The sequence below is a fragment of the Doryrhamphus excisus genome, chromosome 6 (genome assembly GCF_030265055.1).
Source record: "Doryrhamphus excisus isolate RoL2022-K1 chromosome 6, RoL_Dexc_1.0, whole genome shotgun sequence".
Taxonomy (NCBI): domain Eukaryota; kingdom Metazoa; phylum Chordata; class Actinopteri; order Syngnathiformes; family Syngnathidae; genus Doryrhamphus; species Doryrhamphus excisus.
Window position 1 is genome coordinate 7,347,726 of NC_080471.1, and position 22,919 is coordinate 7,370,644.

Genomic DNA, 22,919 nt, shown 5'->3' on the forward strand with positions numbered 1-22,919 from the left:
TAAGTAAGATATGGTAGAACCAGAGAGCAATAAAGAGTGTGGAGTGATTTCTGATTGAGAACAAATTTTGCTTTGTTCAATACTGAAATATTTCTGGCCACCTTATGTTGTATATTTGAAATATGAGGTTTCCAGCTCATATTTTCATCAGAAATTTATTTTCCTTCACCCTTTCAATGTCCACACCGTCTATTTGTATTTATTTGTCTATTTGTATCTGCCAACACAAGTTGCAAGATAATAGCATCCTGGTTGCATCATAGTGTTAGGCTGCATGAGTGCTGTCTGTCGGCAGGGCTAATAACTGCAGTTCATTTCCTTTGTCAAAAATACCCGACCCAATGGTTCCATTTTTCTGTACCTCTTTGTTATTAGTAGTGTGAGTCCATGCATACACATATTATATTTACTTTACCCATGGTATACCCAAGCGTGTATCTGTGTAGTGATTGTTCTGCATGTATGTTTGCATACTGGTGCGTCCACACTTTGCATATCAATAGACGCCCGTTGCTGCGAAAATGTTTCCATAAAGAAGTGCGAGCGAGCCGACGCCATTCATTGCAAATGAGGAGGGCCCGCCCTCTCATCCCACCACCATTGCCTAATGAATAGGCTGCAATTACAACTTGATGGAAAACACCAACGTGTCTCATAAAAAAAAAAAAAAAAAAAAAAAAAAAAAAAAACGGGACACTTAAGACGGTTACGATTAGTCTTTCCAGGAGACAAAACCAGCGAGATGTAGCATCCACATGACTTCACTTCCGAGTCAACGAGGCTACTGAATGACTAACGCCACACCATCAATCTCGACTTGTTTGTTTTTCTTTGCTCCTTAAAACCATAAGTGCACCCCTTTTGTAATAAAACTAATTTGGAAAAGACACCGCTCTTGCCCGTGGCTGTAAATCAGCCTAGCCTGAACACAGTCAGGGTTTCATTAGTGTTGCATTGTAATGCTTATTTATACTCATAAAAATATATACTCAAAGTCATTAAAGGGCCCTGCTGTTCAACCATTCTCTGTCTTGGACATGTGTTGTCCAAAATCTGGCCTTGATTCTGGAATTTAGTTTAAAAGTGCTTAGTCAGCCACTGTGGGAACACGTGGTCTCTGTGTGTGCAGCTTTAAGACTGATTAGCTGTGTTTGTCACAATGTAGACAAACATACAGTACTCTACATCACATACAACAATATAGCATTAAGGACACAGACATGATCAACACTAGCATCGCTATGGAGCTAAGGAGATTGGTCCTCCAGGAGGCGCTCAGAGTAGAACCGCAACAAGAGGAACCAGTTGAGGTGGCAAATGCCTCCTGGACGCCTCCTCAGTGGGGTGTTCTGAGTCTGCTCAGCTGGGATGGAGCCTGTCGGGCAGTCCTAGAACACGTCGGAAGGATAATGTCTCACAGCTGGCCTGGGAATGCCTTTGTGGCCGGAGACCGGGAAGCCTGGACTTCCCAATGAGACTGCTGCCCCTGCAAACCGGATGCGGATAAGCGGAAGAAAACTGAAGCTGAAAACCTACAACAGGATCAAGACTCCAGCTTTGAGAGTTCCCATGTCTGGAGCTGACTGACACAGTTGGCAGGGCTCTGGCCTTTATTTTAAGATGTGTAGCAAAGCCTGATAAAGGATTTTTTTTCTTCACGACATTCATTCATTCATTCATTTTCTATCATTCTATTTTCCTCACAAGAGTCGCGGGGGAGCCAGCCAATCACAGGGCACATATAGACAAACAACCATTCACACTCTCATTCATACCTATGGACAATTTGGAGTGGCCAATTAACCTAGCATGTTTTTGGAATGTGGGAGGAAACCGGAGTACCCGGAGAAAACCCACACATGCACGGGAAGAGAACATGCAAACTCCATACAGAGATGGCCATGGGTGGAATTGAACCCAGGTCTCCTTGCTGTGAGGTCTGCGCGCTAACCACTCCACTGCCGTGCCGCCTATTTTATTATTTGTTTTTATTTTTATTTTAAACTTCTATTTCCATCCATCTCATCCATCCATTTTCTATGCCACTTATCCTCACGAGGGTTGCGGGTAGGCTGGAGCCTATCCCAGCTGTCTTTGGGCGAGAGGCGGGGTACACCCTGGACTGGTGGCCAGCCAATCACAGGGCACATATAGACAAACAACCATTCACACTCACATTCATACCTATGGACAATTTGGAGTGGCCAATTAACCTAGCATGTTTTTGGAATGTGGGAGGAAACCGGAGTACCCGGAGAAAACCCACGCATGTACGGGGAGAACATGCAAACTCCACACAGAGATGGCCGAGGGTGGAATTAAACCCTGGTCCTCCTAGCTGTGAGGTCTGTGCGCTAACCACTCGACCGCCGTCTTCACGACATGTCACACCTCAACTTCAAAAGCAAGCATTAGTGGATCAAACAAGGATATGAAAGATTCATATCAGGTTTGACACTCATAAACAGCTCTGGGGATGCACATCATTAAAAAGTCACTTTTAAAGGGGAACGTTAAGAGTCCCAAAATTCAGGGTTAAGTTATAAATAATTCCTTATGTATTTTTTATTTCAAGCCTGGAGAAGTATCCTTCAATTTAATTTGTCACAAGTTTGAGGCCCATTTTAAGCTTTCAACATCTGTGTTTGCTGAACACAAAATCCCGACAATGTCAATAAAGATGAAGTTTGCCGAGACACGTCAAGCTCCACAGGCTATATGGACCAGAACGCGGAAAATAGTGCTTCTGGTAGTGCGTGTTTGTGTGGTTGGCTGGTCATTCCCATCCAGTTCCACCACACTCTCGCTGACAGCTTTCCCTGACTCACAGTTCCCATCCACTCGGCTCGGCTCACTCGTCTTCCCGCCGCTACCCTGACCTCCACCCACCTCTTATTGTTTGTTTAGAACAGGGGTCTCAAACACGCGGCCTGCGGGCCAAATGTGGCCCGCAGGACACTAGTTTGAGGCCCCCGCCTTGATATGAAAGTTTAATGTTAGTGCGGCCCGCGCAAGTTTGATATGGATGCTGTATGGTATCATGTACCCAGAAAAAATTATTACGTTTGATTAATGTTCATGTTAAAGGTTAAATAACTGTTAATAGTTATCCTCCCTATCCGTGTGGAAGTGGTAAGTTTTTGGCTATTTAAGTTTAAAGGAAATAACTTGAAGGCTACCATTTAGGTCGCTAGCTCTCTAGTTTGCGAGTTAGCATGTGTCTCAAGACCCTGCAGTTGCGCAATATGTTGTAAATAAAAAGAGTATAAATGTGACTATAGTCGTGTTTTGTCATGTCTACAGGGCTCTAATAATGCTTTGTTCATTTTAATCTGAAAAAAATAATTTGTCTACCCACCAACTATATGTGGTTTCTTAAGTTTTTATTATTTGCCGTTTTATTATTATGATTATATTTATTTATTACTGATTGATTGATTTTCTTTATTCTTGATTTGTTTATTTATTTTTCATCTTATTTTAAGATATTTGAGAACAGTGGAATGTTTTATCAGAGCTTTTCTTGTAGAAAATCGGAACCAAAGCACTGAAAAAGTTTGTATATTTTTCTGTTTTTAATAAATGCGAGTTTTTTTTTTGTGGAAAACCTGATGCGGCCCAGCCTTGCCCAGACCCTAGCTCCAGTGGCCCCCAGGTAAATTGAGTTTGAGACCCCTGGTTTAGAAGGACAGCCGCATTATTTTTATGCACATGCATGAAATGATGCCCCTGTCAGGACTGTAATGAGCGCCCAGCGTTTTGGATGCTTTCCCAATCCCGGCCAAAGCAATGCGGTCGGGTGCTGCGGATAAAGACGCGCTTGTTAGCGACTCACAATCAGCGCCTGGTGATTATGATTCTGTTGACCCATTAGGGAAGAAAAGAGTGAGAGACGACATGAGCGAGAGGAAGTTGTATTATACGTTGTTCTGTTTCTCCGCGTCTTTGTTGGTGTGCATGGCGCCAACAATTTGCTGCATACTTTCTCATGGCCTATGCTCTCTGCTACTATATACATGAGTAAATAGGGGCGGGGCGGAACATTCGGTACGACTAAACCTGCCATTAAACATGATAGAGGGGCGCTACGGCACAGTGTAGACGCACATTTTTTCCAACTCAACAAAAACAAAAAAAATCCAAACAACGTTTTCATGTGGACACGGCCTAAATGTTGGTGACTCTCTGCTAGCCAAAGACTGCACTGTATTTGTTGTATAGCACAGGGGTGCCTTAGGTTGGCCACAATAAAAGGACACTCTAAAATGTGGGTTATGGTATTAGCGGGTGTATGTTATGCATTTTATTGATGGCATTTTGATATCGTGATGAGACCCTAAAGCCCGTTGTTGACATCCTGGTTCTGGACACCAGGCATGCACATTTTGGAGTGTCCTTTTATTGTGGCCATCCGCAGGCACACCTGTACAATAATCATGCTGTCTAATCAGCATCTTATTGCCACACCTGTGAGGTGGTAAATTATGAATTATGAATGCTGACAAAGACAAATTTGGGAACAATATTTGAGAAATGGGCCTTTTGTATACTTTGAAGACATGTTTTGTAATAAAGTTAGCCATGTTGGATTTTCAAGCCCCGGATGCATCCAACAGACTTGAACCCTAATGAACCCTCACGTCTGTCTCCTTGCGTCCTGTCTCGGGACAAGGTAGACAAATGGCAAGGGGTCGCGCAAGGCCCGGTGGCAGCCATATTTTCTGAGGCTCCGCCTGTGGTCCTCGCGGGCAAAAACACACACGGACAGACAGTGGGTGGATCCCTACCGCGACCTTTCACCCCAGAAGGGGCTCCTTATATTGGGGTCATCTGAGTCAGTGTTGCCATCTCTGCACCTGGACCACTGGACTCAGGACTTGTGTGTGTGTGTGTGTGTGTATGTGGGGGGGGGTCTCTGGGGTATGAATCAGGCCACTTAGTGGAGCCACCCACCCCCTCACTTACACGACTTGCTTCAACAAGAGGCGAAGGTCAACTCTCACCCTTTCTCGCATATCTCCGTACCGCCTTACACCCCCCACACATTAACACCCCCACTCATCAACACATTTGAGAGTGATGTGTGAAAGTGTTGTGTCCCTTTAATAGTGGATTACAATAATGGCGATACTCACATATGCAAAATCCCCTGGAAGTGAATATGCAAGCAGATCATGATGATTGCTTTGAGTGCACATTTTTCACAGCAACAGGCTGCTCATATCTCATTTTAAGAACCCTGGCCCAGGTTCTAATGTCAAATAACAGATGAGGACTGTAGTTGCTCATCTGAAAGCGAGTGAGTAAGCCAGGGGTCTAAAACACGCGGCCCGCGGGACAAATGTGGCCCGCAGGACACTAGTTTGAGGCCCCCGCCTTGATATGAAAGTTTAATGTTAGTGTGGCCCGCGCAAGTTTGATATGGATGCTGTATGGTATCATGTACCCAGAAAAAATTATTACGTTTGATTAATGTTCATGTTAAAGGTTAAATCACTGTTAATAGTTATCCTCCCTATCCGTGTGGAAGTGGTAAGTTTTTGGCTATTTAGGTTTAAAGGAAATAACTTGAAGGCTACCGTTTAGGTCGCTAGCTCTCTAGTTTGCGAGTTAGCATGTGTCTCAAGACCCTGCAGTTGCGCAATATGTTGTAAATAAAAAGAGTATAAATGTGACTATAGTCGTGTTTTGTCATGTCGACAGGGCTCTAATAATGCTTTGTTCATTTTAATCTGAAAAAAATAATTTGTCTATCCACCAACTATATGTGGTTTCTTAAGTTTTTATTATTTGCCGTTTTATTATTATTATTATTATATTTATTGATTACTAATTGATTGATTTTCTTTATTCTTGATTTGTTTATTTATTTTTCATCTTATTTTGTGCAGAAAAATAAAAATTAAGATATTTGAGAACAGTGGAATGTTTTATCAAAGCTTTTATTGTAGAAAATCGGAACCAAAGCAATGAAAAAGTTTGTATATTTTTCTGTTTTTAATAAATGCTTTTTTTTTTTTTTTTAAACCTGATGCGGCCCAGCCTTGCCCAGACCCTAGCTCCAGTGGCCCCCAGGTAAATTGAATTTGAGACCCCTGGAGTAAGCCATAATTAAGTACTTGAGCGCAGATGGCAGCGTTGGCAACGCGTCATAAAAATGTTTTAGGGGGAAAAACAATTAAAAACTTAAGCAAGTGCCAACACTTAGCACAATTAGTAGGCGAGTAGTAATTTATACTGTGGCGCCGTAGTAAGTATTTGCAACATGCTTGATGGTTCTGTTATTACAAGAAGTGTTTTTTTTGTCCCAATTTGGAAAAGAAGTACTTTAATTTAACCTTTAAATGTATGTTTCGGGTATGTTATCAACTTCTCCGACAGTTTTCTCATTCGGTTTGCTTTGTGTGTGTTTGTGTGAGAGTGTGTATCGTCAGCAGTGTTAGCCCGAGGCAAAAGGCAGGAATTAAATTAGCACCCTTGATTCCCTCCACGCCACAGCCGGTGTGTGAACACCAGCTTGCCCCAGCCCAGGTGGGCCCTACACACCCTCAGCCGAGCACACTGACTCCCACACAACCATACACACACAGAGGAACCCGACCCGAAGAGAAGCTCCTCCTGTCTGACACACCTGAAGGCTGTTTTGGCTGCATGAGACGGGTAGACGTTGTGCTGCATTGTTATGGATGGCATCTGGCTGTAAGACAATATTTGACTCCTTGGACGTCCCGTAGCCCGTGGGCTGTTGACATTGGCCTCCACCCCCACGTCCCCGCCGTCCCTTCTCTAGGGACAACGCCAGGAAACAACGCCTTGATTGGCGATAGATGTGCTTTCATGGTGAAAACCAATTTTTTTGGCGATCACTCATTCCAACTTTTCAACCTGCTACAGCAGACGTGCGTTTGGGTGCTGTTGCATCCACACATGAGGTGTTCATCACTGAGGGCTTTGGCCAAGAGGTTGGTTGAGGCCGGTGCAACCAGATCCGCCAGTCGGGTCCATCAGATAGTCATCCTTGGCTGCGTCCCGCTCTTACCTGTCAAAGCTGTGTGGCCGTCATCCAGCTGGTCAGGCTGCCTTTGCCCCCGCCCTGTCTTATCAGGATAATGAGCTGCATTTAGGTCCATTATGGGCTGACCCGAGGACTTTCTCTGCTGCTAAGCGGGGGCCTCGTGCCAGTGATGGACAGGTCCAGAGGAATGTGATATGTAGCAGGAATGAAGCTGCAGGGGACGACGGGGATGGAAAAATAAAAATTCGTAGAAGTTGCCATAGTCCAATAGTAATAGAACAAGAATAGAAATACACCCATCACTTCAGAGGGGACATCTTTGCAAAAAAATAAAAAATAAATAAAGGCTTTGCTACACGTTGTAAAATAATAGTCTGGAGAACTACCAAGCTATTATTTGAGTTATTTTTTTTTCTAGTGAATGGGTGTGAATGCCTGACATAAAATGAGAATTTGGAGCAGATTTTAGTTTTTATAGCCTCTGGTCTTAAACATTTGACCAGATGAAAAACAACATATTTCGGTTTATTATTATTGTTTCAATTCATTCATTCATTCATTTTCTACCGCTTTTCCTCACGAGGGTTGCGGGTATGCTGGAGCCTATCCCAGCTGTCTTTGGACGAGAGTCAGGGTACAGCCTGGACTGGTGGCCAGCCAATCACAGGGCACATATAGACAAACAACCATTCACACTCACATTCATACCTATGGACAATTTGGAGTGGCCAATTAACCTAGCATGTTTTTGGAATGTGGGAGGAAACCGGAGTACCCGGAGAAAACCCACGCATGCACGGGGAGAACATGCAAACTCCACACAGAGATGGCCGAGGGTGGAATTGAACCCGGGTCTCCTTGCTGTGAGGTCTGCGCGCTAACTACTCGACTTTTTTAAAAATTAAAATTAAATTAAGAATTTAAATTAAAGTTCAAATGTTTTTTTTCACTCCCCCTTCTTGCTTTTACATATTAAAACCTAATTAAGAGCCAAATATTCATAGCCTGCATATATTATAAAGTATTATACTGTAAATTACACTTTTATTATACTTCCTTTGCTTTGTCCATAAGGATGAGGTGATGTGTGATCACTTTTGACTGCAGTCACTTTCTAAATGATGTTCTGAAACTGGGAATAAAATAATTTTAAGTGTAATTGAATTGAAATAAAACCAAGTATAAGACATTATTGACAGGTTGGCTTGCAGGAAGCAGGCACTGAAACAATTGCAGAGCACATAATAACAGATTATAGGGAGCTGGTGAAGATGTGTGTGTGTGTGTTCTGTCCTGCAGGGCAGGGGGCCTTTAAGGATAAAGAGGGATAGACGTTACACACTCAAGGACACCCCCTCTTTTGGCACTTCCTCCTTTAGAGCTGAAAGATAGCCAAAGATGCTGAGTGACAGGAAGAAAAGAGAGAAAAGAGACACCTATAAAGGAAGAGACAGCGTGTCTTTACTACTTCCTGCCAGAACTGGGAGGAAGATCCTCACCCCCACCCCTCCCCTCCCTCAGCCTTTGCCTCCTTTTAATTACAGCCAATTACAAGGCGAGCACGCCAGGACTTATTACACGGCGACATCGGAGAGCCCTTGAGGCACATACTATGGGTGCTTTGGCGTAGCGAAAGGCCCTTGGTATCTCCCAGGCTCTGAGAGCCGCTTTGCCACTCCGTTTTTGTGCTTTTAATGAGAACTGAAAGCATGAAAATGCTGCCCCCCCACTCCCACTCCCATGCCATAAATGAGCAGCTCTCTTCCCAAAATGGGCCAACTTTGGAGGTATAGCTGGGACAACGCTGCTATGCTAATGTCTTTATCATAATTGTGTGTGATGGAGGGTGACGGCCGGCACAGGAAGTTGCTTCATGGGAAAAGAATGGCATGAATATGGACACCTTGTGGTGATTATAATGCGTCTTGTTCTTATTTGGACTTGGATTAGGTTTAGATAAAGTTATGTACTGTGGAACCTCCATCATGTTTTCGGTTAATGTTAAAAATGTACACCAGTTTTGCCTCCATTTGGTGCATTCTGCAGCTGCCATCTTGCCGTGTCTTAAATACACTGCGTGAGTCCAAATGTGTTCTTAATTTTTTATTTTTATTTTTTTTAACATAAAACGTCCTTCCTTGTGGACTATCTGAACAAAGTAGCAACTGGAACCAAAAGTCCGCTATGTTGCCTCGCCCATTCTACGATGTCATCAGCGGTCGAGTCTCAAATAACGTGAACACAAAACAAATATTTCTCTCCCTTTTCTGTGCATTATAACACAAGAAAACAAATTAATATGAGCTCCCAAAAAGTTACTAAAAAGTAGCTAACAACAGAAGTAATAAAAAAAAAACCTCAAAAAACAGTATTCCATTTACATGACGGATTTCTATATTAACCGAGCGACAGCAATATTATTATTGTGGCAGCTAACAACAATTTTTTTTCGCGGACTAACACAGTTTCAATCAACAAACGGAAGAGTGGATACCTAGCTCTCCATTTTGCTACAAAGACTCAACAAGATAATCATTTGCCGTCAGCATTTTTTTACCTGAGGACTGGAGCACGCGTCTTGTGCTGGAAGATACAGCCATCACAAGGAGAGCGGACATCGTAAGTGTGTCAATGCGCCTGGAAAAGAAGTTTCAGTAGTGATTTAAATCATCAAAATACGGCAAGATACTGTAGCTTTTAATGTTACCATCAATATACGCGTCACAGCATGGATATCAAACGATGCAACGTTGTTAGAGGTGTTTTTTAGAGGGCTTCACAGTCGTAATGACATAGTCCCAATGACATGCCGAGGTCAAACAGTGCAAACATTTCTCCAAATGTTGTCTTTTTAACTACATTGAAAGGTTGCGTTTATTTTGCAATGTAGCAAGCGACAATTTGCACAGTTTTGTTATATTTACCGTAAATTCCGGACTATAAGCCACTACTTTTTTCCCAAACTTTCAACCCTGCGGCTTATTCAGTGATGCGGCCAATTTATGTAATTTTTCTAACGGCCGCCAGGGGCTCTCGAGTAGAAAAGGTAAGATTAAGACCGGTGGAATATATGCATCGAGGAAGACTGCAACTTCTTGTCTTGTGCATAAATTAAATTAGCGTGAACATACCCTCATCATGTAAAATGCTTCAGTTCAAAGGAGGAAGATGAAGACGGCTTACCGTGATTTTTACCAGTATGTTCTTTTACCAGACCTGTTATACTGTGTTGCTATTGTGTTGCTAGCGTGTTGTTACGATGTTGCTACCGTTTTACTGCCGCGTCACAGGCACCGTTTGTGAAGAAAGTTATATTATTATTATTGTTAAGTTATATTATTAAAACTTTGAAAACTGTCTCTGTGTACCGTCTTTCTTTGTAAATATGTTTACATGTTTGAATGTGGGCACATGCGGCTTATATACAGGTCATGTTCCGCTTCTTCCTCGTCACGACTAAAAATGGCGGTTTCGGTTCATCTGTGTTAATTTGCTCACCTCATTCATTCTGTTAAAAAAACAAAATAGCACCAAACTGTGGCTGTGGCATTTGCTTTTGAAAGCCATCACTTCTGTACCTTCAATCATGTTAGCATATGCTAGCTCACGAGGCTAATTTGCTGCTAGCACGATCCTCTCACCAGTAGTAGTAGCACGGAAGTTGATGGTCGTGTTCCGCTTCTTCCTCGTCACGACTAAAAATGGCGGTTTCGGTTCATCTGTGTTATTTTGCTCATCTCATTCATTCTGTTAAAAAACCAAAATAGCACCAAACCGTGGCTGTGACATTTGCCTTTCAATGCCATCACTTCTGTGCCTTCATTCATGTTAGCATATGCTAGCTCATGAGGCTAATTTGCTGCTAGCACGATCCTCTCACCAGTAGTAGTAGCAGCATGGAAGATGATGCTAATAAAATTGTGGCCTGTGTTTCCTCCCACAAAGAAAAAGCACCAACATTTTCCAAATTAATAACAATTATTTATGAATGCTCACAAAAAGTTATTTCCTTGGACTGTAGTTTCATCGAAGTCAGTGTCGCTGTTTTGAAACAGCAAAGCACATTGAAAAATACAGTATCATCGTATACTGTATCATATATACAGAGTATGGTGGTTCTCTTTTGCGCTAATAAAGTAGTGGGACTGAAATTCAACAGCTAAAATAGACGGTGGGACAGTGGCAAGCTTTTATGTATTGTGTAGCTATGAAAGCGACACATAAATGCGGAGCAAACAGTCCATTCAGCTACTTGGCAGCCGTTAGCAAGTAGAGCTGATTAAAGCTTCTTTTGTGGCTTGGAGTGTTGGAGGACACCTCCTTGGCACCGCGCTAACCGGACCAGGGTACCGGCTTACGTGTGCTGTGAAAAGACAGTTTTGTCATGTGCCAGTGCAAGCGTGATGTCGGGTCATCCGGCAGTTGCCGGGTGGTTTCCTGACTCGGACGCGTCATTCTGTCCACAGCGCAGATGATGATTATAATGACCATGATGAGACCCTTAAAGCTTAAATTACGACCGCAGTTTGAATGAAGGCTGACATAAAATATGGTTGCATGTAACGTGGAGACGCTGAGCTATACCGTAGGTGACTAATACCATAGCTTTTATACTCTTGTGTAGGATTAGTGTGGTATACTGTACTACCACCACCCAAAACCAAAACATTACTTTTCAGCTACATGACCTATATTCATCGGACGGGAATATTTTTTAGCAGCAGGAGTGACAACATACTTCATGGCAGGCGGACTTCACAACGACTCATCCAAGAGGTCACAAAAGACCCCACAACAACATCCAAAGAACTGCACTTGCCTCAATTAAGGTCAGCATTCATGACTCCACCAAGAAAGACACTGGGCAGAAATGGGCTACATGGAAGAGTTCCAAGACCTTTGGGAAAATACAGCCAATTATCTAAAAATGTCATCCAATACTTCTCTACAAGAGAGGAGAAATATGATCTCAGGGAAGAAGTACATTTGAAACACTTCTATGCTAGGACTACGTTATGCTAGCCATAGCATTTCAGTATGTGGAATCAAACTATGGAATGGATTGAGTAAGGAAATCAAACAATGCACAACGATGAGCCAATTCAAGAAACAATACAAGCAGTTGATGTTTGCTAAATACAAGGATGAAGAGTCTTGAACCAGTCATGATGTGCTATATATATCACTATATTGACACTTACTATGGTACCCATTATGGCATTGGATGCTCATATCACCGAGTACTTCGGTACGAGGTGCATTATTAAAAAAAAAACAAAAAACAAAACCTTAAACTGTATTATGGAAAGCAGGAAGTGAACAAATGTAACAGTTACTGATTGTAAAAGTACCAGATGGAGGGGTAGGATTTAATAAGCTTTGCTTCTTCCTACTCCTTTTGGACATGTGGAACTGGGAACTGATTATGGGATGCACTCAATTGGAATCTGATGCATGTTCAAATGAAATAAAACCATTACCATTACCATTACATTTCAGAAAAACATTATACCGTCAGTAAAATATGGTGGTGGTAGTGTGATGGTCTGGGGCTGTTTTGCTGCTTCAGGACCTGGAAGACTTGCTGTGATAAATGGAACCATGAATTCTGCTGTGTACCACAAAATGTCCAGCCATCCATTGGTGACCTGAAACCAACTTGGGTTCTTCAGCAGGACAATGATCCAAAACACACCAGCAAGTCCACCTCTGAATGGCTGAAAAAAAACAAAATGTAAACCTTGGAGTGGTCTAGTCAAAGTCCTGACCTGAATCCTGGCATGCAGTCTTCAGTCGTTAGCCATGTTTACCTGAGGAGTTTTTCCTCTTTCCGAATGACTTTTCCGAAAACAATGGTATACGGAAAGGAATATTCCAATCTCTTGTCTACATGCGCCGCTATAATCAAACAGAATAGTCAATAGGGCATGCGCTGTAAAGCGTAAACATCAACGTAATGTGATACCGATTTCCCCGAGTTTTTCTTTCACTTGTTGGAGTAACTCTGTATTGATTCAATCTTGCTCATATTTTATAATTAAACTCAGGACATATTTTATATAGATATGTATTTTCTTTTGAAAGAAAAACTGGACTTGTGAATGGCGTATAGATGGGTTTAGATTCTGTTCCACAGATGGCGCTAATGCACACGAAAGCTGCTTGCCAACCGCCAATAAACAACAGAAGAAGAAAAACACCACGAAGAAGAAGGCACCCTGACAACTTTACGTTTGAGCGGGTACAAGATACCTCAATGGGATTGGGGAAAGGAATATTCCATCCCTGGGAATCTGATTATATGTTCATTTGGATTGGCACTTTTCTTTCGGAATGAGGTGTATGAGCAAATAAACCGAATGCAATTGGAATATTCGAGTTCATGTATACGTGTTTATTGCTTTGATGCTTTTGTAGGTCTACAGCTCATCAGGACAGGAAAGTCTAATTTCTGACGTCACCAAAACATCACAACTGTTCTCTTTCATTTTTACTTCAATTCTTCATCGCATGCATCCCTCCCTCCTCCCTCCTCCACGTCATCATCACGTAAACACGTTCCCCAAGCAGACTGAGCTCATGTCATAGGCATGCAGTCGGGGGACCATCTCGTCAGCGTGCTGTTATGACTGGAGTAGTTTTGGTTCCCAGAATAGCGGCCATACAGAAATAGAACGTTGCTGTGTGTTTGTGTGTCATTCAGACATTCTCTCCGGTCCAAAGGACGCATTCCAAGAGTGGTTGTCTGCTGAGATGCCCCTGGGATGCTGCATGGGAAACAATGCGGCCCTCAAGGAAGGACATTGTATTAGGCACACTACCATTTACTGTAACAATATGATTACTATTATTATTGTATGGCATGGTACTGAGTGGGGTTCCTCATATTATTATTCATTCATTTTCTACCGCTTTTCTGCACGAGGCTCGCGGCGGGGGGGCTGGGGGGCCTATCCCAGTTGTCTTCGGGCGAGAGGCGGGGTACACCCTGGACTGGTGGCCAGCCAATCACAGGGCACATATAGACAAACAACCATTCACACTCACATTCATACCTATGGACAATTTGGAGTGGCCAATTAACCTAGCAGTGAGGTCCGCGCGCTAACCACTAGACCGCCGTTCCGCCCCTCATATTATTTTATATATATATTATCCATCCATTATCCGTCCATCCTCTAAAATCTTGTAAGTTCATCCAGGAGCATGAGACACGTGTCAGAGTCCCCCCCCCCCCCCCCCCCCTTTTACAGGTGCCTCAACTAGCATGAGGCTTTGCACAGCTGTGTGGAAGCTAACCCCTCCCATGCCATGTTAAGGTCGCCATGAATACATTTCAAAGGGAAGTGCAAAAAGGAGCGTTCCCCCCACCGCTTGGCGATGATGAAGTTACTGCTAATTAGTTCCCGACACATGACATGTAAGTGGAAATTTCCTGTCCTCGCTTTCATTTTTATATTTACGAGATCTCAATCTGGGAGGGGGCGGGCGGGCGGGCATGTCTCCCTGCCATTCACCAGTTAGAGTAACATCTGGTCTTCCTTCTCCTTTTATGCCAGCAGACCCTCTCTGCTTTTTTGGCTCACGTTTCTTTCCATTTTCTCACTTTTTTCTCTGGTTTCTTCTCATTCGTTCCCTCCACTGACGAGCTGGAAGGAAAATTTCCTCAACGGAACGCAATGTAATGCAATGCATTGGTCCCTTCATGATGTGCATTTGAAGGCATTAAGGCTGACAATGCAGGGAAGCGCAACCACCATTTTAGTGCTGTTACAACATTGGTTCTCTTCATAAACAACCACTTTGGTCAAAGAGAGCTATGTTTTACTTTCCCATACTTTCTCATGCGCTCCAAATCATTAATGAATTAGCAAAATGTACAGTACCTGCTGTATGTTATGTTTTATGTATCTATCCTGTTTCTTCCCAGTTTCTAATTAGTGACGAGCCATGTGAGTCACGCATCATTGGTGGATGGTTCCGGATGTCTGAGGTTAATCAGGAGATCACAACTCCATGCGTGTGTCCTTGTTCGCAAGCAGTAAAGCATATACAGCTGCGTGTTTGCACAATGCAGGCTGGCGACCATTAGAGTGCTTTGTGTGTGTGTGTGTGTGTTACTAAACAAAGCTTACACACACACAGAAATTAAAAAGCATGTCAGCCCATGACTTGTATTGTAGGAAGTTAGAACTATGTGGCCTTTGGTTACTCATGCAAAGAAGTGACTAATCATTACTCTTCATATACTTACTAGATTTTCACTGATTGACGATGAACTCTAAATCGGAGGTGAATGTCCACTCAAGCAACAAAAGCAAACATGGTCGCTGGGATTGTTTTGTTTTGATCTAAAATTGTGTCCCAATACAATATACAATATGGAAGTAACGTAGATAGAATTGAATGGAAAGTGTGTAGTGTTATTGTAGCCTACCTAAGTATACAATGATATTACTGTACATAAAAAATGTAATCAATTAAATAAAATGCACATATATTTGCACGTAACTGAATGTGGGGGGAAAAAAATCACATTAGAAAATGTCATCGATAAGTAAAACAGATACAATTAAAATATCTGATCAACCTCCATGTGCAATATTAAGGGCTCTAAATGCAATACACTAAGTTCTATGTGAAGTATTTCCATAATGCCTCATATTAACTCACTAGCAAGATCTCATAGTGTACAGACTGGTCATATATCTCATCTTGTTTCATATTATCTACATACTGTATTGTATATAACTCTGGGTAAAACTGTTGATTTTGTTAATACTTGGGTTGTTTATATTGTTTATTTTTCTATATTGTGTATTTTGTACTGCTTAACTGATTCTGTACTCTTGCTGCTGTGCAATGCAAATTTCCCCACTGAGGGACGAATAAAGGCATATCTTATCTTATTTTATATTCAGTGTAATTCTGGTGTACTTTCTGCTGTTTTGTTTTCCCCTCATACAAAATAGTAATGAAAAAAGTAGCCGAACATAAAGACCACATATGAATATGTAATAAATATATAATTTAAAAAATAAAACAGGTTATGTGTCAGGAACTAGTGAACCGATCCGGAACCCAAGATGCAGAAGCAGGACGTGAACAAAAATATTTATTCAACCAAGAGTGTCCACACAGGAAAAAGCTCCAAGCACAATTGTCTACACAAAAACTGAAAATGCTGCAGCAAAAAGCATGCAGGCAAAAACTAGGCTGTGTAACAAAAACACAAACAAAAATGAAAACAGCAGAACAAAAAAATCACGGTGGCATGAACCGACGGGCAATTACTCACAAATACAATCATGAAAGCCAGAACGTAGAGAACGTTGAGATTTTTAAAAATAGGCTCAAGATCCACTTATTTAATTTAGCTTTTAACTCTTGCTCCTAGTATACTCTTTTTTTTAACTTTTGAACTTGACTTTTATCTAATGATTATTTTATACCCTATACCTTTTGTTTTGGATCTTAACCAAATGTTTTTATAGTTTTACACATGCTTATTTTAGTTTTTTATTCATTCATTCATTCATTCATTTTCTACCGCTTTTTCCTCATGAGGGTCGCGGGGGTGCTGGAGCCTATCCCAGCTGTCTTCGGGCGAGAGGCGGGGTACACCCTGGACTGGTGGCCAGCCAATCCCAGGGCACATATAGACAAACAACCATTCACACTCACATTCATACCTATGGACAATTTGGAGTGGCCAATTAACCTAGCATGTTTTTGGAATGTGGGAGGAAACCGGAGTACCCGGAGAAAACCCACGCATGCACGGGGAGAACATGCAAACTCCACACAGAGATGGCCGAGGGTGGAATTGAACCCTGGTCTCCTAGCTGTGAGGTCTGCGCGCTAACCACTCGACCGCCGTGCCGCCGTTTTTTATTAATGTTCTTATATATTTCACTTTTATGTTTTTTTATGTTTTATGTTTATTTCTATATATACTTTCCATATTCTTATTTTATGTTTTTATATTTCTTATCCCATATATCCAGTGTTTCCTCAGTGGGGGCTCTCTGCGCAGGGGGCTGTCCTCGGTTGGGTGCTGGGGTGTCTCCTCTCGTGGGGCTTACTGACTGGGGTGGCTGGGAGCTCTGTGGCGGTGCCCCACTGCAGGGCTGCGGGTCCCCTGCCTACCTGTTGTGTGGTGGCCCCCTGAGTTGCGGCATCATGGCCTGGGCCGTGGGCAACCCCCAGCGCAGATGGCAGCGCTTCCTGAACTGGTTCCTCTGTACTCGGGCAAACAAACTTCTTATGTGTGTGTGTCTGTGCGAGTGTGTGTGTATATGTGTCTTGTTGTTGTTGTCGTTCTCTTTTTAAACATGTAAAGCACTTTGTGCTACATTCTATGTATGAAAAGTGCTCTACAAATAAAGTTTGATTGATTGATTGAGAGCAATGTGGCAATTAGTGCAGCTGTGAGCGGAGCTTAAGTAGTCGGATGGGTGATTGAACTCAGGTGTGTGCAGGAGTGGCCCGCCTGCTGCTGGTCAGGAGGCGCTGCAAAGAAAGAGCAGCAGGCGGCAGCATAGCGACAACACACAGATCATGACATTATGTGCTTATTCTAACAGCGTGCGGTTCCTGCACAGCCACCGTGACCCAACATGGCCGATACACCCTCTCGTGGCCTGTTCACGCAGGAGAAAATTGCACAACAACTTATTTGAGGTGATGACTCAGCCAAATACACACGCATTCTTCTTCCTGAAAAATAGCCACATTTTGAACCCAAAATAGACTTTGGAATGTATTTTTCCAGCTGCGTACGTACTGCATGACGCCGCGTGCCAACATGGCGTGCTTGTGTATTTAGCTACCTGCAGATATTTCCTGCTGTCGAATTTCCGCCCCCAGTGCTGGAGCAACATTCATCTAAAAAAGGACTGTCCCGTCTGCTTCCCCTGAGGGGTGGGCGATGGAAAAGGGGGGATGGGGTGCAGAGTCATAGGGAGGAGGGGGCGAGGCATGGTCGGCTCTTTGTTTACTACATGACAAAAATACTAGCCAGCCTTGTTTGCAGCAGGCGTGGGGGATTGTGTGGTGGGGGGTAGGGGGGGCATGAGCTGTGTCAACAGCTGGAGGGACACATGCCGTGTTTGTGCGTGTGTGGGGGGGGGGGGCGACAGGTGGGCGTGTGGTTTTGTGTTAATATATATATAGATGTATATACATTACTGTGTAAAAGTCCCAAGAGATTTGTCTTAGCTTTGTAAAAAGGCAGGCTTCGCTACACACCTTGAATCATTTTAGCAGTCCAAACACTCTATTGTCCTCCATAGAAAATTTAATTTTTTATTTTATTTTTTTATTTTTATTACAAAGTCTTTGACTTTGTAAAAAGGCAGGCTTCGCTACACACCTTGAATCATTTCAGCAGTCCAAACACACCCATATGTTCCTCCGTATGGTGGACAAGTGATTAGCATTCTGGCCACACAGTCAGGAAATCTGGAAAATCTAGGTTCGAATCTCCACCTGGCCATCTCTGTGTGGAGTTTGCATGTTCTCCCCATACGTGCGTGAGTTTTCTCCGGGTATTTCGGTTTCCTCCCACATTCCAAAAACATCCATGCTCCAGCATTTGTTGTTGGCGGCACGGTGGGCGAGTGGTTAGCGCGCAGACCTCACAGCTAGGAGACCAGGGTTCAATTCCTCCCTCGGCCATCTCTGTGTGGAGTTTGCATGATCTCCCTGTGCATGCGTGGGTTTTCTCCGGGTACTCCGGTTTCCTCCCACATTCCAAAAACATGCTAGGTTAATTGGCCACTCCAAATTGTCCATAGGTATGAATGTGAGTGTGAATGCCAGTCCAGGGTGTACCCCGCCTCTCGCCAGCTGGGATAGGCTCCAGCACACCCGCGACCCTCGTGAGGAAAAAGCGGTAGAAAATGAATGAATTTTGTTGTTTACAATAAACTGTGCTCTTACTGGCGGCTGAGCAGTTTGGTCCTTAGCGGGCAATATGCAATATGTTTCATAAATACGCTGCGTTTTACTTGGCACTTTATCATGCACTCCAAATCATTATTAATGCAAAAAAGTAAGTTGTTATATGTGAATTAACACCCACACCAATTAGCACCATGTCCTTTGGCTATAATTAGAACATTCATTCATTCATTTTCTACCGCTTTTCCTCACGAGAGGCGGGGTACACCCTGGACTGGTGGCCAGCCAATCACAGGGCACATATAGACAAACAACCATTCACACTCACATTCATACCTATGGACAATTTGGAGTGGCCAATTAACCTAGCATGTTTTTGGAATGTGGGAGGAAACCGGAGTACCCGGAGAAAACCCACGCATGCACGGGGAGAACATGCAAACTCCACACAGAGATGGCCGAGGGTGGAATTGAACCCTGGTCTCCTAGCTGTGAGGTCTGCGCACTATAATTAGAACATTTACAATAAAAACACAAGTACAAGAGAATACTTTGTTAGCTTGTGTAGCAGAGCTGTTGAACTAGGAATTTGGTTCTGTCCTCTACTCGAATGTTCGGATGAGTGGAATAGTTTCATTTGACCTTATCAGTTTCATGTTGTTTTGTCTGCCAGAGCTGGCGGACAGAGCGTTGGTCCTCAGGAAAAGAATGTTGTGTCATCAAGCCAAACTCGATGGAGTTGTTTTTGACGCCAGACGTCTGCATCCACTGCAGATAGAGATAGATACAGACATCATGGTCTGGTCATGTCTCATTCTGACAGCATTCCGTGACAGTTCATTCATGTTTTCACATATAAGAGTAAATGGCAGCGCTCAGACCTCCACCAAGGCAACTTGGTTGCTTTTAGCCTCTCACTGCTGTACTGTGGCGTCCGTCATGTCATGTGAGGCCAGCTGTGCTTTCACACCACAACGTGTCCCTCTTTGTTCGCTAATGGCTTTAATGCTTCTTAAAAGGACATTTGCTTTGGAGTCCGGATCCCTTGGCACACTGTCGGGGCCCGTGGCACCAGGCTGGTCCACTGTCTGGGCGGGACGGACAGCTGGTGGGAGGCGGGACGCACACATCATCATCTTTAATCCCCTTCCACTGTACCCAGACAACTCTGTTATACATCCTTTGTGTGTACATTTGGCTTCCAGAAGCTACAACTGCATGCTTTTGTGTACACTTTTAGTGTGGAAAAGTTCATTTAAACAACAGTTTGCATTACGGAACACCGCATATTGCAATAGGCACATCTTTTTTTTTATTTATTAGACTTTATCTGTAAAGAAAATGTCCCAATCAAGTAAAATATGTATAATATAATGTACATTCTGGTTTGTCATTTGATAATAATAGCATATGTAAAATATGTATAGTAGTATGTAATATACTGTATACGACATCATCACAGAAATCAGCCAATCACATAATTACACAGTTTGAAAGGCCATGAAAAGGTGCTAGCCTTCATTAATGCTAACCTTCATTAGTGCTAGCCTTCATTAGTGCTAGCCTGCATTTGTGCTAGCCTTCATAGTGCTAGCCTTCCTTAGTGCTAGCCATCATAGTGCTAGCCTTCCTTAGTGCTAGCCCTCATAGTGCTAGCCTTCCTTAGTGCTAGCCCTCATAGTGCTAGCCTTCATAGTGCTAGCCTTCATTAGTGCTCACCCTCATTAGTGCTGGCCTTCATAGTGCCAGCTTGCATTTGTGCTAGCCTTCATTAATGCTAGCCTTCATTAGTGCTAGCCTTCATAAGTGCTCGTCTCATTAGTGCTAGCCTTCATTAGTGCAAGCCTTCATAAGTGCTAGCCCTCCTTAGTTCTAGCCTTCATAGTGCAAGCCTTCATAGTGCTAGCCTTCATTAGTGCTCGCCCTCATTAGTGCTGGCCTTCATAGTGCCAGCTTGCATTTGTGCTAGCCTTCATTAATGCTAGCCTTCATTAGTGCTAGCCTTCATAAGTGCTAGTCTCATTAGTGCTAGCCCTCATTAGTGCTAGTCTCATTAGTGCTAGCCCTCATTAGTGCTAGCCTTCATTAGTGCTAGCCTTCATTAGTGCAAGCCTTCATAAGTGCTAGCCCTCCTTAGTTCTAGCCTTCATAGTGCTAGCCTTCATTAGTGCTAGCGTTCATTAGTGCCAGCCTTCATAGTGCTAGTCTTCATTAGTGCTAGTCTTCATTAGTGCCAGCCTTCATTAGTGCTAGCCTTCCTTAGTGCTAGCCTTCCTTAGTGCTAGCCTTCATTACTGCCGGCCTTCATTACTGCTAGCTTTCATTAGTGCTAGCCTTCATAGTGCTAGCCTTCATTAGTGTTAGCCTTCATTAGTGCCAGCCTTCATTAGTGCCAGCCTTCATAGTGCTAGCCTTCATTACTGCTAGCCTTCATTAGTGTTAGCCTTCATTAGTGCCAGCCTTCATTAGTGCCAGCCTTCGTTTTTGATCCGCATACTGATTTTGGCTTGAGCACTTTCAAACATACACTTCCTGTCATGTGACACCTGATTGGCTGGCTCTGAGACACAATTGACTCACTTAGTCATTTTCGGGGTGAGTACATGTCAATTTTGAAACATGAAAATGTATTTGCACAAAATCAACTGCATTTGTATTAATATTGTTTTTGTCACCGTGCTTGTAGTTTGCTGTGTGTATAGAAATGCACTGCCTCATAGTGAGATTTGTTTGTAAAATTTTACCCATCTTAGGAAGCAATAAAATGCCACCGGAATATTAGAAACAACAGTATGAGGCGGGGCAGCAACCACAATAGTAAACATCAATAATGTTAATAATGTTTCTGTCTTCAACATCGCCGTCATTGAGGTTTGCTTTGCACGCGTGCTGCAAGGCTCCATTTCAATCTCGCCTTTGACCCGAGCCTGACACACAGGCACCCCCCCAACCCCCCCACCCCCTACCTCCATTTATAATATAGGCTGACTGGCCTATTGATGGCGCCAACAAAGCCACAGTGTGGGCGACCTACAGCGGCCGCCCTGGTCGTCGCTTGGCACCTCCCCCGGTGGTGACTGACGGTGCCACCGTGTCACGCCGGCTGCCACCACAGCCTGGCCAAGGACGAGGGTGATGCATGAGGGCGTGGCGGTGGTGGTAAGGGGTGGAGGATGGGTGTTTGGTGCTTGTGGCAGCTGGTGTGAAGTCATTAATAAAGAATTCTGTGTTGGAGGAGGACACGCCCGTGATGTAGAGTCAAAACACTTGGCGCCGTGCATGAAGTAGCGGGGGAACATATCGCTGTATTATCAAAATAACAAAGTTTGGAGCTACAGCAAAGGAAAACATTAAAAGTACATGACATGGAATGTGTGTGTGTGTGTGTGTGTGTGTAAATGACGGAAATGAAAAACAAACTTTGTGCCCACCCTCGCCTTTATCACTCTGGGGACCCACAAATCATGTCCAGCTGTCTCTTTGTCATTTGAGGACAAATGCTCTATTAGGCCCCGCCCCATCCTCAGCATCTTTACTTGATTGGCTTGTGGATAATAAAGCATTCACTGCTGTAATTGACGCAAAACAGAACAACAAAGTGGAGTCTAACATTCTTGGAATGACTTGCAGTGTTTTTATCCTGGAGTGGAATGACCTCAGCTATATCGGCCATCTTGGTTGAGGGTGTTCCGTGGTTACGTATGCTCTCCCGTAAATTCATTCAAAACTATTGTTTTGGGCCGTAAACACGACTCGCTGAAGAACTACAGTAGTTACTTTGCGATGCGACATATTTTAACATCTACCCGGGCGTTGTAAGGACGACGCAGAGCAGGTTGGTTCCCACTTGGTTCACTGTCCTTGAACGCAACAGCACCGTGTGCTCCAAATGACAGTTCTGTATATCTTTGGTATTTTCCTCATTTCCCCTAGTTTTTGTTTTGTTGGACCGCCAACCGCAATCAGAAAGTTTGAGGACCCCCGTTATAGAGGATCTTGG

The 22,919-nt window shown here is 43.3% G+C and overlaps 1 protein-coding gene and 1 long non-coding RNA gene across 3 annotated transcripts in view; one reads left to right on the plus strand and one right to left on the minus strand.

The window, feature by feature from the left end:
• The window catches only part of kcnq1.2 (potassium voltage-gated channel, KQT-like subfamily, member 1.2), a 184,421-nt gene that overhangs the window by 147,749 nt on the left and 13,753 nt on the right, over window positions 1-22,919 (plus strand). The gene's annotated exons all lie outside the window — the stretch shown is intronic.
• On the minus strand, window positions 8,180-11,361 carry LOC131131580 (uncharacterized). The gene is made up of 3 exons (XR_009130207.1): window positions 10,657-11,361; window positions 9,573-9,652; window positions 8,180-8,416 (listed from the first exon to the last, which is right to left on the minus strand). It is a non-coding gene; the product is annotated as an uncharacterized LOC131131580 (long non-coding RNA).